The sequence below is a fragment of the Nerophis lumbriciformis genome, linkage group LG02, assembly GCF_033978685.3.
Source record: "Nerophis lumbriciformis linkage group LG02, RoL_Nlum_v2.1, whole genome shotgun sequence".
Classification (NCBI taxonomy): Eukaryota; Metazoa; Chordata; class Actinopteri; order Syngnathiformes; family Syngnathidae; genus Nerophis; species Nerophis lumbriciformis.
Genome location: NC_084549.2, coordinates 51303902 through 51319464, shown reverse-complemented (window position 1 = coordinate 51319464; position 15563 = coordinate 51303902). Strand labels below are relative to the sequence as shown.

General features: G+C 35.8%; 1 protein-coding gene across 5 annotated transcripts in view; it reads left to right on the top strand.

Annotated features, from left to right (window-relative positions):
• Positions 1-6184: 6184 nt before the first annotated feature.
• The window catches only part of macroh2a2 (macroH2A.2 histone), a 75740-nt gene continuing 66361 nt past the window's right edge, over positions 6185-15563 (top strand). For 2 of the 5 annotated variants that reach the window (XM_061964149.2, XM_061964166.1), the window contains exon 1: positions 6188-6414. The gene's annotated coding sequence lies outside the window, so the exon portion shown is untranslated. Of the gene's footprint in view, positions 6415-15563 lie in introns of all 5 variants that reach the window. The other 3 variants (XM_061964158.1, XM_061964178.1, XM_061964171.1) reach the window with 3 other exon arrangements.

Sequence of the window (15563 nt, the reverse complement as noted above, 5' to 3'; positions counted from 1 at the left end):
TTTTTCCCAGTATATGACCTTTTTACTATGTGATAAGTGTACTCAGCTTGGTCTTTCCACTATCCTTACTGCTTTTTAAGTTATTTACAATCTCTCCCCCCTTGGAAAATACCCATGTTTCCCTTTCATTGATTTTTCAAAATTTTGGTAGCTTTCAAATATCATTTCAAATGGTCTGAGTCTTGTTTTACTTGTAATGTTCATGTACTGTACATGTTTACTAAATCTATACATTGTTCATGGACGTTTTCTTTTTTCCATACATTTCTTTAATCTGTTTTTAATTATTCCCGTTTGTCCTTTCCACTAATCCTGCGCTTTATGTATGATAAGCACAGTGATTGTAGCTGAGATAGGCTCCAGCGCCCCCGCGACCCCAAAGGGAATAAGCGGTACAAAATGGATGGATGGCTATTTTAGGTCAATGTGGAATAATGATCCTATATTCTTGATCAATTGATTTACAAAATAAGGTCCATTGTCACTGTATAGAATCAGTTTTACCATATCTTGGTATCATCTCTTTGCATAATGCGTTTGCTACTGTAGCGCATCTGCTTTTCCTTTAGGAAATATTTCTACCCACTTTGAAAATGCATCTACTATGGCCAGACAATAATGTTCTCCTTCACTCTTATTTTGTTTAATTAAAATCCATGCCTAGATGTTGTATACAAAATGTTTAATTTTTTTATACGACTTAAACTAAACTAAAATTATAGGAAGTATAGTACTTCTGTATGACAATATTCATATCCCTCCTGTTGAGCCATGCGTTCAACCTTGGCTCAGTATTGCTGCTCACTTATACCGATTTTTCTTTGTAAGATTGGTTTATTGTCTGGACATACATAGATGTCTTCTTTGTTCATCAACATCCTCATCATTTCTTTTTATTCCTTTCATGAAAATGCATATATACAAGCCATATACAATTCACACTTTCATTGTTTTGTTTTTTGTATACATTTCCATGATCAGAAAGGAACAGATGGAGGAATACTATTCATATATTTATCTGCCCTCTTTTTAACACAAATTATTTTAGATGTCTTTATCACTGTTACCTCCACCAACACCCTAACTCTTAAATACTTTTAATTTTCGTTTAAGCATTTTCAAAATGACACGTCCAATCAAAATCAAAAATCAGTTTGATATAATTCCAGTTGTCTCTTTTTAAATTCAAAAATATTCTTGCAGCTTTTTTAAGTCTTTGTCTAGAGAATTCTATGCTTTCACACCAGCAACAGACAAGCACATTTGCTTCTAATTTATTGGCACTCTTGGATGTTTAAAATCATACGGCCTTCTGTGGTTCTCATCTTCAGACGTGAGCTTTTTTCTTTGTTTAGTTGGTCAGCCAAATATTTGCTTGGTTTATTGTCATGCTCAAACTTCTCCAAGTGTAACCTCTGCATCAGGAATTGAGTTTTGTTATCAATTATTTCTCTTAAGTCCAAGAGACTTAAGAGAAAAGTAGTCAATGCAGGAGAATGAGAGGTGAACTGAGGAAACATAAGTGTATTCTCTAAGAGTGGGATGATAAGAACGCCAGACATTGCAAAGACCGTAATCGTTCATATATTGCTTAAGTATTCCCACTGACTGAGACTCACGGTGACAGCACAAAATGTATATATTTGTATTTATTTAAAGGTATTCACCTTCTGTATCTGACCCCAGATTTCCACAGGATACCAGCTAACGGTGGTGGTGGTGGTGGTGGTGGTGGGGGGTGGGGGGGGGGGGGGGGGGGTATTATTATTATTTTTTTTTTTTATTTTTTTTTATAAAGAAATACAATCATGTGTGCTTACGGACTGTATCCCTGCAGACTGTATTGATATACATTGATATAAATAAAAAATAAATAAAAAAAATAAAAATAAAATTCTTCGGTTTTCTTGGGTGGTTGGGTACCACTGATTTAGACGCTTGCCAGGAATGATTTTACCGTCGTATTGTTGCTTGCTACAAAAAATAAAGTAATTAATCAAAGTAAAACTGTCGTCGTCGTTGCTGTTCAGCACCTGTTATTTATGAAAGGACCGAGTTAAATTGCTTCTGCTCCTATTACAACTAATATCTAAAAATTGGTTCATGAATAATATTAATCCATTTGTGCAAGTGTTTTAATAGGTAAAACATAAATTGTTAAATGGCAATGTAGAACAATATACTATTTTGAAATGATAGAAAATGGATGGATGGATGGATGGATGGACCTGACAGACAAATGTCACTTTTGTGGCCAACATGACTCATATGTGAATTGGGTAACTCAAGCAACCTGAAATGGAATCCTGATGTACCTAGGATTATTGTTTTATTAGTAATTTTACTTTACATGAAAGTGTATTTGTAAAATAATACTGTTTAGCAACAACAACAATGTAGGGTGTATCGAAATATAAAAAATAAAAAAAACGATTAAAAAGATTATTTGGGACAAGCGGTAGGAAATGGATGGATGAATGGTTTCAGTGTGATGTTTGTTTGCGGTGGCTCCACCAAGAATGCCTTCAAGGCCCACCATCATCAGAGGAAAGTTTTACTTGCATCGCATGTAATGTTTTTAGTAGAGCTGTCAAATTATTTATTTTTTTAAATCAGATTAATCACATGTTGGTATTTTGATTAATCATGATTAATCACAGGTGAATTCTCTCTTGCAAAATGGAAGCTTACACTGATACAATTTTATTCTGAGAATGTCATCCAAGAAAGTTTGTAAACGTTTCACATGAATCCATGTCATTAACAGATTTGCACAAAACTTAGAAACAAATTCATCTAAAATTAATCAAGCATGTATTCTGTAAGTGAATTTGCCAGTGATCACACCAGTCAGTCTTCTTAATCATTGTTGTAGTGACTTACGCATTGATCTGATCACTGACCGTATAGCAGTTGAGCTAAAAGAGCATATACGGCCAAAATAAATTGCATCATTAAACTTGAGTCTGTACATGATTACTGATATAATATTTTCTGATTAATCACATGATTAACTTGTTTTTTTGACAGCCCTAGTTCCTAGTAATATGTATAGATTGTTAAACTTTTTTTCCAATGTGTTTGTTGTGTTTGTTGTTCTTATTTATCTTTTCCCTTGTGTTGTTGCCCAAAAACAAAATGCAGTAATGGTGATATTGTTGTATGACTATTGTTAAGTACTTTTGAATGGCACTGTTAATGTTTTAACTATATTAAAGTGTTTTTTCTACAATATTTATCTTTTGTATGCAACAATAACATTTTCAGTATATTGTTTTATAGGTTGCGCATCATATGAAAAACATCTTGCTAAAAAGAAAAAAAGTAGGCTTAACTATAATGTGTCCCCTACTATCCATCCATTTTCTACCGCTTATTCCCTTTGGGGTCGCGGGGGGCGCTGGAGTCTATCTCAGCTACAATCGGGCGGAAGGCGGGGTACACCCTGGACAAGTCGCCACCTCATCGCAGGGCCAACACAGATAGACAGACAACATTCACACTCACATCCACACACTAGGGCCAATTTAGTGTTGCCAATCAACCCTACTAACTTTTTGTAATTAATAAAATGAGTCCAAATGTACACATTTAGCTCTAAATTATACTAAAAGTGTACATAATAAACCACATGAAGTTAGTACATCATTTGAAGGAAATAGAATGCGGACACATGTTATGGCAGCTCAGAAATATGCTGAAATTTTCTGTATCCCCTGCTAACTTTTTTTGTCATTAATAAAATGAGTCCAAATTCACAAGTGTTGTACAATGCCAAGTCTGTACATATAATCCACATAATGTTAATACATAGTTTGAGGAAAATAAACGTAAATGGGATATATTTTCGGGCATAAAATACGTGTTTTTTTGTTTGTTTATTTACATGGAATTTAGTCTACCCTGTAGTGTTTGTTCCCATTAAATTGGTGTTATTGTTAAATCTATCAGAAGATGAAATACATAATAAACCAAATTACAGGGTGTTATTAATGTAATTTTGATAAAATAGGTAGGCTGATCAAGCGCTTTGCAGCATTCCACCGTATACAATAGAGGAGCTTGTGCAGCAATGTGAATACAAATACAACACGTAATGTAGAAATGATCAAAAGCATTTATTCGGGTCGGAATATCATGTTACACCAACAAGATTTTTGACAATCAAAGCATGATCGTAATAATCCACATTTTGTATCACTGACATACTTGCCAACCCTCCCGGATTTTCCTGGAGACTCCCGAAATTCAGCGCCTCTCCCGAAAACCTACCGGGACAAACTTTCTCCCGAAAATCTCCCGAAATTCAGGCAGAGCTGGAGGCCACACCCCCTCCAGCTCCATGCGGACCTACGTGACGTGTCGACAGCCTGTTTTCACGTCCCAAAATATAAACAGCGTGCCTAGCCAATCACGTTATAACTGTAGAATGATCGAGGGTGAGTTCTTGGTTTTTTATGTGGGTTTATTGTTAGGCAGTTTCATTAACGTCCTCCCAGCGCGGTAACAACACACAACAACAGCAGTCACGTTTTCGTCTACCGTAAAGCAGTTCGTCTGCCGTAAACAGCAATGTTGTGACACTCTTAAACAGGACAATACTGCCATCTACTGTACATGCATATGTGACAATAACATCTACGGCTTTAAGAGAGTGCAGTACACAACTGCACACACAACAAGGAGACGAAGCAGAAGAACGAGGAAGATACAGCCATGGCGACGCCGACGACGAGTAAGATGAAGAAATACACTTGTAAGTTCCAAGCCGCAGCTGCGATTGGACCTGGATAGCCTCCGGGAAGAAGTAGTGGACTACCAAGTGCTTGACAGTAAAGATCTTCCTCAGGAAGCAAAGATTGACCGGTTTTGGGCCATGCTAGGGAGAGATGGGAGATTCCAGACTCTAGTGCATTTGATGAAAGCACTTTTGTGCGTGCCACACAGCAATGCATCATCAGAGAGGGTGTTCAGCATGGTTAGAAAAATAGTGACAGAGAATAGAACAAGGATGGACAATTCAACCCTTAACTCAACAATGAGTAGATGAGTGTTATGTGTGTGTATATGTGTAAATAAATGAACACTGAAATTCAAGTATTTCTCTTATATATATATATATATATATATATATATATATATATATATATATATATATATATATATATATATATATATATATACACATATATATGTATATATACTGTATATATATATATATATATATATATGAATTCTAGCGATATATTATTATATGTATTTTATATATATATATATATATATATATATATATATATATATATATATATATATATATATATATATATATATTTATTTATTTATATATATATATATATATATATATATATATATATATATATATATATATATATATATATATATATATATATATATATATATATATAAAATACATATAATAATATATCGCTAGAATTCACTGAAAGTCAAGTATTTCTTATATGTATATATGAAATACTTGACTTGGTGAATTCTAGCTGTAAATATACTCCTCCCCTCTTAACCACGCCCCCCGACCACCCCCCCCCGCCCACTCCCCACCTCCCGAAATCGGAGGTCTCAAGGTTGGCAAGTATGATCACTGACATCGTTAATAACACGGAAGTGTCCGCCCCCATGCGCGCTCCCGCGACAGGGGATACAAAATATTTCAGGGATATAGAATTTTGCACGACACCGGAACTGTCTTTCGGTCCTGTGGGCATGTTTTATTTTCTGACGCTTACCATGTTAAATTTGATTTCTGGAAGAGGTAACGGGTCAAATAGTAAAGCAAAGACACAAATGGCTCTCTGGCCACACCTAAAACACATCTTGCATTAAAAGATCCTTGAATGAATATGCTTAATTTGTTGATTGTGATTTAAATCAGAATAAAAAGCAGGAACAACATAATAGGAAAATAACTTTTTTGTAATTTTACAATACATCAATACAAAATAATACAATTATTCCCTTTTTAATATCCAAATGTTTGAGCAAAATACATCCAGTTGTGCAACAATAAATAAAACCTCGCATTTGCTTCCATTCAAATAAAAAAACTGAGCTGAACTTGAACTGAAAAATATCGATACCATCACAACTACTGCTGATGCTACCTTTGCGTTGACACGTTTGGATCTATTTGCCCGCCTCCGTTGAAAACATTTTAATTATTTGAAACTCGCGTAGTGCTTACTTAGGAATGATCACGTCTTCGGCCATTGAAAGCGCGTTAAGGGGATAGTTGGTTTTTTTTGGCCACTAGTGAATTTTGACCCTTCCCAGGATCTGTAGTACACAGCCAACCAACCAACCAGTCAGCTTTTCCTGCTTGCTGTACTTTAACGGAAAACATTGGACACAAGAAGAGAAAATAACCGCATTGAACAGGTATAACCCTTTTTAATGACCTTGTTTGGTAAATAGAGACGCACACGAGGAAACAAGTGTGGGTACTGAAGAGTGTTACTGACGGAAATGTCTTTAAATAACAGCAGAGATGTGCGGAGTGATTTTGACACAGCCAGCGCTCTAGTTTTACTGAATACATAAACACCATCTGTCGCTTCTAAACTAATCTTAATATATATTTTACAAACAAGAAAAGCTAATACCGCTTAAAATGTGTTTTGTACACGTTTGAAAGCACCAATGCTCATTTTGGAGTTTGTGTAGCTCCGTTTGCGAGGCGTGCTAAGTCCATTATTTTTCCATTGGCTCCGTGCACCCAGTGCTGTATCCCTCCGCCGAAAAGCTAACAATAGTGGTGTGCGATACCACTGATTTTATTTCCGATCCGATACCGAGTTAAATTCAGGCTGATGTTGGCAATACCGATCCGATACCAATACTTTGTACAAATATACCTAATGTGTCTGGTAAAATGTAAAAATGAGTGCAGTTCCAAACGCTCATATAAGAAAAAAAAACACAGGGAGAAACAAATAATGGCTTAATTTAGGTATGACTGTAAAATCCAACAAATATATTTCATTTAATTGAATCACGAATTATCAGACAGGTCTTGTTTAGATTATTTTAGTGATGTATGTATAATTTTCCTGTGATACATATTAAGATAGTGATGATTTTTTAACCTGGTGAAAAGTAGCTAATATATTTTTGGTAAACCTCTTCCATCAATGGTCAATGGGGCTTAAGATTTTAGGTGTTACCTTTTTGTTAAAATGTTCTTAATATTTACCTAATTTTAAAACGGCTGGTATTGTTGTGAAGCTTGTTCAACAAAGAAACAGAAATATAGGTTTTCGCAGTAAATGTGTATTTTTAATTCATGAAATTAGCATAGGAAGTGACAGAAAATCTCAGTAAAAAGGTTGGTCCGACTCGACTTGTGACGCGAGTCACATAACAGCGACCAGAAGGCAAAAGCAAGGTGAGGCAAGGCAAGTTTATTTATAGAGCACAATTTATACTCAATGCATTTCAAAGTGTTTTACAGAAAAAAAATTAAAAGAAGGGACAAATGAAAATATAATATTATATTTCAAACTAAAATCAGAAAATACAATTATCATAAAACAATCATCCATCCATCCATCCATTTTCTACCGCTTGTCCCATTCGGGGTCGCGGGGTTGCTGGAGCCTATCTCAGCTGCATTCGGGCGGAAGGCGGAGCACACCCTGGACAAGTCGCCACCTCATCACAGGGCCAACACAGATAGACAGACAACATTCACATTCACACTCACATTTACACACTAGGGCCAATTTAGTGTTGCCAATCAACCTATCCCCAGGTGCATGTCTAATCAATCAAAATACTGTAGATTAGGGATGTCATGATATGAACATTTCTTATCACGGTTATTGTGACCAAAATTATCACGGTTATCATCATTATCGTGGTAATGCTAAATGTGCTCAAAATTTAAAAAAACTATTTACTCAAATCCTTGAACCAAGTTTTATTTTAAAAAACACAAAACAACACATTCAAAATGTATATATGTACCTCAAGTAGAAAGTTGAATAGGCATATGAAAGCAACACAAGCATTATAAACAAAGTAATATGGCAGAAACAAAATAATTCTATAAATAGATAAAAATAAATGTGAACATTTTGCAAGATGGCACCCTCCAAAGACATGCACCTGGGGATAGGTTGATTGGCAACACTAAATTGGCCCTAGTGTGTGAATGTGAGTGTGAATGTTGTTTGTCTATCTGTGTTGGCTCTGCGATGAGGTGGCGACTTGTCCAGGGTGTACCCCGCCTTCTGCCCGAATGCAGCTGAGATAGGCTCCAGCGACCCCCCGCGACCCTGAAAGGGACAAGCGGTAGAAAATGGACGGATGAATGGATGGCACCCTATGGACATAAGACGTAACTGCACTTGTTTTCCATATGGATACAAATAGTGTTCATATATGAGGTCTAGTCTTACACATAGGACACGATTTAAGATTATTTTTATCAATATTTAAATTGCAATTATTAATCAGGATTCATCAGGGCCATCATGTAATTTGTAATACATAATAAAAATGCTCTACATAAACATTATCTATATATTTAAAGTGTGTTTTTGTTCATTAAAAGTAATCAGCGTGTCAGCTTTGATGATGCCTTTATCTCTATTTTTACATTTTCATAGAGAGGTATTTTTTTTAATTATGTACATACATTTACTAAATTGTGTACATGTACATGCTGTATCAGGACAGATCCATTGAGAGTTTGAGCAGAAATCTGTTGTATAGGTATTAATTATACACCATAACACATTAACAAAATGCTATGTCACATGAATGGTTATTAAAGTAATTACTTTGTGGAATGAAAAAACACAAGTAATGTAAAAAACACAACTTTTTGATATTAATATAAAACACAAATCAGTTTTGCTAAGGAAAATAAAGTCAAATAAACAATATTTGTTCTTCTCCAACAAGCATGCACTTAATTGCAACAGTTTGGCCATCAAAAATAAACAGGAATGATACCTGTCACATTTAATACGTAATCTTTGTGCCTCACCGACAACTCAGCCTGCGTTCAATTTGAAGAAATTACAAAACATTTTAGCTAATATTAATGTTATTGGAACACGAACAAAGTTATCAATTAAATTAAAGTACAAGTGAGTATTCCAGTCAACAAACTAAATACATTATAAACAAGTTGTGGCAACAGTCACGACCATCGCCTGCTGCGTGGTAACTCTTAGTCCCAGCAGCTGACGGAAGGACGCTCATTGCACTTTCAAAATGAAACCGCAACATCAAATATTTTTCTCCTCCAACAGCATTGCGCTCTTAAACGCACACCGAGACTCCACGAGAGTAGAAGCGATTGGCTCCGTTTACTCAGGGCAGCTAGCAGCGAACATCTATCCGCAGTCGGCAGTGTTTTAGCTACTTATAAATCACTAATCCTCGCTTCCATGGCGACGAATAAAGTGGTTTCTTACAAGTATCATTCCCGCAGGACGAGGAATAGCTAAACATGCACCGTAGGTGGATACAACAGCTCACCGGCGTCACCGCTAACAATTTAAACAAAAACCATTGGTGGCCCTTCACCTGACATCCACTGTAATTATATCAAGTACAATAACGTATCTAGTCGATACTTCTACGATTACATCAATATTTTTTTTCATCACAAAATCATTTTTCCTTTAAAAAAAATTCATATTATGTGTATAAACTCAGTAAATATGACCCTGGACACATGAGGACTTTGAATATGACCAATGTGTGATCCTGTAACTACTTGATCGATACTTTGTGATAATTTGTGGTATTATCCAAAATTAATGTAAAGTATCCAAACAACAGAAGAATAAGTGATTATTACATTTTAACATTAGTGTAGATAGCACATGCTTACTTACAACTAAAAGACAAATTGTGTAGTATGTTCTCTATTTTATGTAAGGCCAAAATTGTTCTTCGATTGCAATAAGAAACAAATGTTTAATGTACCATAAGATTTTTTTTATAAAATAAAGCCAATATTGCCCTTTTTTTGTGGTGCCCTTTATTTAGAAAAGTATCGAAATACATTTTGGTACCGGTACCAAAATATTGGTATCGGGACAACCCTAATACAGAGTGGCTCATTTTAATTGCCTGTAATTTTCTTGCTTGCACATGACCCAAAGAAAAAGAAGTTCCCACCAATCGTGTTTCCTTTAGACAAGATCTTAGTTATTTAGCTACTTTACACGGTGTTCTTGTCGTTTATATACATTATCACAAATAACTAAAGTATCAAAAGTATCGATATTTTGATTTGAGAATCGATACTATAGCATTAAGATCTGGTATCGGCAGTATCAATATTTCAGTATCGCTCCGCCCATCACTAGCCAACAAGCGCTGTGTCTTTAATTAAGGTCTGCATCCCTTCGAAGGTTGCAGTTTATGCGGTGGAAAAAGGACAAGTCCTATGAAAAGTTCTCAAGCAGCGACTGAGGTGTTGTGAATTACTTGTATTTTTCCGCGTGACTTCTTCTCAGAAGTGAAAACCAGTGGTGGTCAACAAAGCCAAGATGGCTGTTGTACTCCAGGCAGCGCGTGAGCTATTTGAGTACAAAAGAGACTTAAATCTTTCTGCAAAAAGCAGATACGAGCAAAACATCTAACTATGCAATGGAATAGATCCCTAAACTTTATAAAAAAAAAAGATTTGCAGAGTGATATCAAGTATTATACATCGGTCACGTTCCCACACATGTAGAATTATTGTGCTCTAGACATCATTCCACATGACTAAACCGATAACAACTTGAAAAAGCATTGAGGCCTACAACTTTTTTGTGTGGCTTGGTCAAGGAAATTGTATTCACGACTCTCTTGGATAAATATGCATCGTTTTTCTCGGGTAAAGTTGCATTTCATGATTTAACTTCACATCGACTGCCATGTTTGTTGCTGTTGTACACGCCATTTACGAGTAGCGTGTTTTTCCCCATCTTTATCAGAATATAACTATAAATGTCAACATTGTTTGTGCTGAAAGCTTCATTAATGGTTGTTGCATTTCATAAAAGTTGAACTCTTTTAGGTTTTGCTCACATATGCTTTCTTTTATTTAGACTCGCTGGGTTGGTGCTTTTCAAAACTTTCGTTGCAAACATGTTTGCAACGAAGAAATACAAATAATATCGAGATAATACTGAAATTGGAAATAATAAATGTTCTAACCTTTAACAAGGTGATCACTGCAAACTTGTGCGTTCTTCGACTCCGCTTCCAGGGAATGGAGTGCGAGCGGCTTTTCTCGTTGTTGTTTTCGTAAAATCTTGTACTCTTCCTCCCTTTTTGATAATGAAATAAGATTAAATACATTAGCCCAAGTTGTTTTATTTTGGGTTTGTGTGTTGCTAAAAAGAGAATAGAGGTCATCTGTTGGCAGATAGTAAATTTGATTTGTATATAGCTTTCAGCAATAAGAGTTGGCTGGATTTATGCAGGGTCAAATGGGACAGAATGAAATATGTATTTACTAATTACTCAAATATGTCTTTAAAGAAAGGTCAATGTGTTGTTAATGAATATATTGTATAATTTTATATATTTATTGAATTCATTATTTCACACTATTTTATTTCACGATTGAAATGAATTAATTATTTAATTTTATTTAATCAAAGTCAGTGGGCAGATCCTAATACCAAATTGGTTACCCGGTGTTCTGTTGAATTTGGATTCTTCCTCAAAAAAAACCTACCACTCGTTTTTTCACGCTGTAATTGTTGACATTCTTACTGTCCGTTGATATAAAATGTGAAGTTTTTCACGCTGTAATTGTCTACATGCTTACTGATCAGAAGTTACAATGAAAGAAACATATTTCAAAATCACTATTTACTTGTACATGAGGCACACACATTAAATGTAAAATTATTAATTAAATATTAAAATAATTAAATAATTTTGTATTTTTAAATTTAATTGATTTATGACACATTTTTATATATTTGATTCCAATTTAAAAAAATGTATGACAGATTTAGGTAATTATTTTAAGATGTATTTATTTTGTTCTGTCCCATTTGACCCTCCATATAGTGGTAGTATACAACATTAAATATTGCAAAATGTAGACAATGTGTCTATTAGGGGTGTAACGGTACAGGTATTTTATCGAACCGTTTCGGTACGCGGGTTCCGGTTCGGTGCGGAGGTGTACCGAACGAGTTTCCACACGGACATATTAAGTAGCGTACTGCACGTTGTGTAAACAATACTCAAAATGCCGGACACCTGAGGCATCCAAGAAACCCCGCCCCGACAGCCCCGCATAAGAGGACACGCCCGGCGAAAAGAGGACGCACGGCCAGTCTATCCCAGCTCGTTAGCCGCCAGCATGCTAGCAAAAGAACCGACCGGGCGAGGTGCTGACCACACGTCCTCCCCCCACCGGACATGCCCTCCCCCGCGGGGCCGCCCGGGCTGTGCCCCCCAAACGCCCCAAATGTCCGACACCCCGAGCTATGGTTGCGTGTCTTAACAATGTACGTTCAGAGTTAAGAAGGTTAAAAACGAAACAAATTGTGCGCGCAGCAGCATTCGTGAGGGAGAGGGAGAGACAGAGAGAGCGCAAGCGAGAGAGTTATGATAAACGTTTTTTATCCATAGATTTATCAGATTACATTTTTTATTATCTATAGCAGGGGTGTCAAAAGTGTGCCCCGGAGGCCATTTGCAGCCCACAGCTAATGTTTTAAAGGCCCACGGCACATTCTAAAAAATACTATTAAAATAAACAAAAACATAACAAAAGTGAAATAAAAAAAATCTTAAAGGTTAAATGTAATTTAGAAAAAGTTGCAATGTTGACTAATAAAACAAAGCTGTGTTTTTTTTCTTTCAAACTGTCATTGCTCAAAACATAATATTGAATCAAAATCAATGTTATTATAAATTATTGACCTATCCGAGGTTCCGATTACTTCACATGAAATATTCCACTAAGAATAATATTTTTGGTGGAAGATTTTGCAAATTTGGTAAATAAATAACCAAAAAAATTATATTTTTTTGTTTTCTTATGGTACCGAAAATGAACCGAACCGTGACCTCTAAACCGAGGTACGTACCGAACCGAAATTTTTGTGTACCGTTACGCCCCTAGTGTCTATAAAACAGAAGGGGACAATTTCAGGCTGTTGCTCATTATGTCCTTCACGCTCATTATGTCCTTCACGTCAAAAGGTTATTTTTGAAGGGTTAATTAGCATCGTATCTAATAATAAAAAAAATAAATAACTGCAATGACAACAACATTTCGATCAAGTTAATAATTTCAACTCCACTGTGAGAAATGTATTTTGGGCCAAAGTAAAACAAAGAAAACAATCTCAAGTTACCATAGTTGTATTTTTAAGTTATTACGCCATGATTTTACCAGTCCGGCCCACGTGGGAATAGATTTTCCTCCGTGTGGCCACTGAGCTAAAATTAGTTTGACACCCCTGTTCTATAATGTTTAAGTTTTCTTACCTGAAGGGACGACGACTCCGGTGGACAGGCAGCCCCGATCGGCCAGATGGTGGCACGGCACAACCTTTCACGATGATGCTTGCTTGCTACCTACCTTGCTACTATTTGGGCAGTGTCGTACATACTACACTTACCTCCGCATACACGCCAAGGAGCACTTTTCCTCTCATACTCGCTCGTATCTCTGTTCAGTAGTTTCGTCTATGCTTCTCGGTCTGGTCTACCGCTCCGAATGCTGGGTAATGCAGTTATTCTATAAGTACCAACACAGTGGATGTTAATAACCCCTTTGTTCTGCACAGTAAAAGGCAAATTTTGGCGCCAACACGCTATGCTATTATTTGTGTAGCATTAACACTATATTGTCCCTAGTGTGTGAATGTGAGTGTGAATGTTGTCTATCTTTGTTGGCCCTGCGATGAGGTGGCGACTTGTCCAGGGTGTACCCCGTCTACTGCCTGAATGCAGCTGAGATAGGCTCCATTCCATTCATCCCTTTCGGGACAAGCAGTAGAAAATGGATGGATGGATGTGTAGCATCGTTGTTGTTTGTGATGTTATGTGCTGTTATTTCTTATCATGGTTATTGTGACCGAAATTATCGAGGTTATCATTGTTAGCGCGGTAATTTTAAATGTGCTCAAAATGTTCAGAAAGTATTCATACTGAAATCTTTTAACAAAGTTTTATTTAAAAAAAACACAACACATTCAAAATAATTTCCTTTGTAGAAGAAACATTATTGTTGATAAAAACACTATTTCATGTACCTCAAGTAGAAATTTAATGTGCATATGAAAGCAACAAAAGCATTATAAACAAAGTAATATGGCAGAAAATAACAAAAATACATATGAACATTGTGCAAGATAGCACTTTATGGACATAAGAGATTCAAAAATAAAAACCAATGTAAGAATTTTGAACGATGACGCCGGATGGCCATTAAACATAACTGCACTTTTTATCCATATAGATAAAAAATAGTGTTGATGTATGATATCTAGTCTTATACATAAGGCTGCACGACTATGGCCAAAATAATAATTAAGATTATATTTATCAGTATTGAACTCATGACTACTGAGTTGTGTTGGGGTGCGGTGTGAACGCAATACCATCATGTAATTTGTAATGTCTAATAAAAAGGCTATAGATAAACGTTATCCATATATCTAAAGACAAGTATTTGTTTTTTTTGTTTATTGATATCATCGTGTCAGTTTTTTCTCATTACATGATGGCTTTATCTTTATTTTTACATTTTGATAGAGGGAGGCATTTTTTTTTTTAAAGTTATGTACATTTATAATTCCATGTAGATGCTGTATCGGGACAGATCTATTAAGAGTTTGAGCAGAAATATGTCGTATAGGAATTAACCATACAGAATAAAACATTAACTAAAGGCAATGTCACATGAATTGTTTTTAAAGTAATACCTTTGTGACATGAACAAAAACACAAGTATTGTAAAAAAAAAAACATGGTTACTTTTTGATATCAATATAAAACTCAAGGTGGTTTGGCTATAAAAATGAAGTCTAATAAACAAGCTTTTTTCTTCTCTAACAACACCTCCTCGTGGTTCAGTGCAACAGTTTGGCCAACAAAAATAAAGAGGAGCAATACCTTGGATACCATCAACTACACAATCTTCACAGCCTGCGTTCATCGACTGCTGCATGTTTCCTCACGACATTAACTCTCAGTCACAGCTGACGTACTCTATTGAGAAAAATAAAAGCAACATCAAATAGTTTTCTCCTTCGCTGTATACTTTTAGTTTGGGACAGATGCATCTGTCTCCAATATTGTCCACACCTGTTTCCATCTAAAAACAGCAGTGCGCTCTTAAACACACGGCGAGACTCCACGGAAATGAAGTTAGGGAAAATGAAGTTAAACCAACTTAGCTCTGTTTACTCCGAGGGGAAATCTCTGGAGCAAAGTCTGTGTAGTTGTGTTCCGCCTTGATTTTCAAGCCAAACGACGCTACTGCGCATGCGCCAGGGTTGCTGTGACTTCATTTTCAGGGTTGCCTAAAATGCATTAATAAA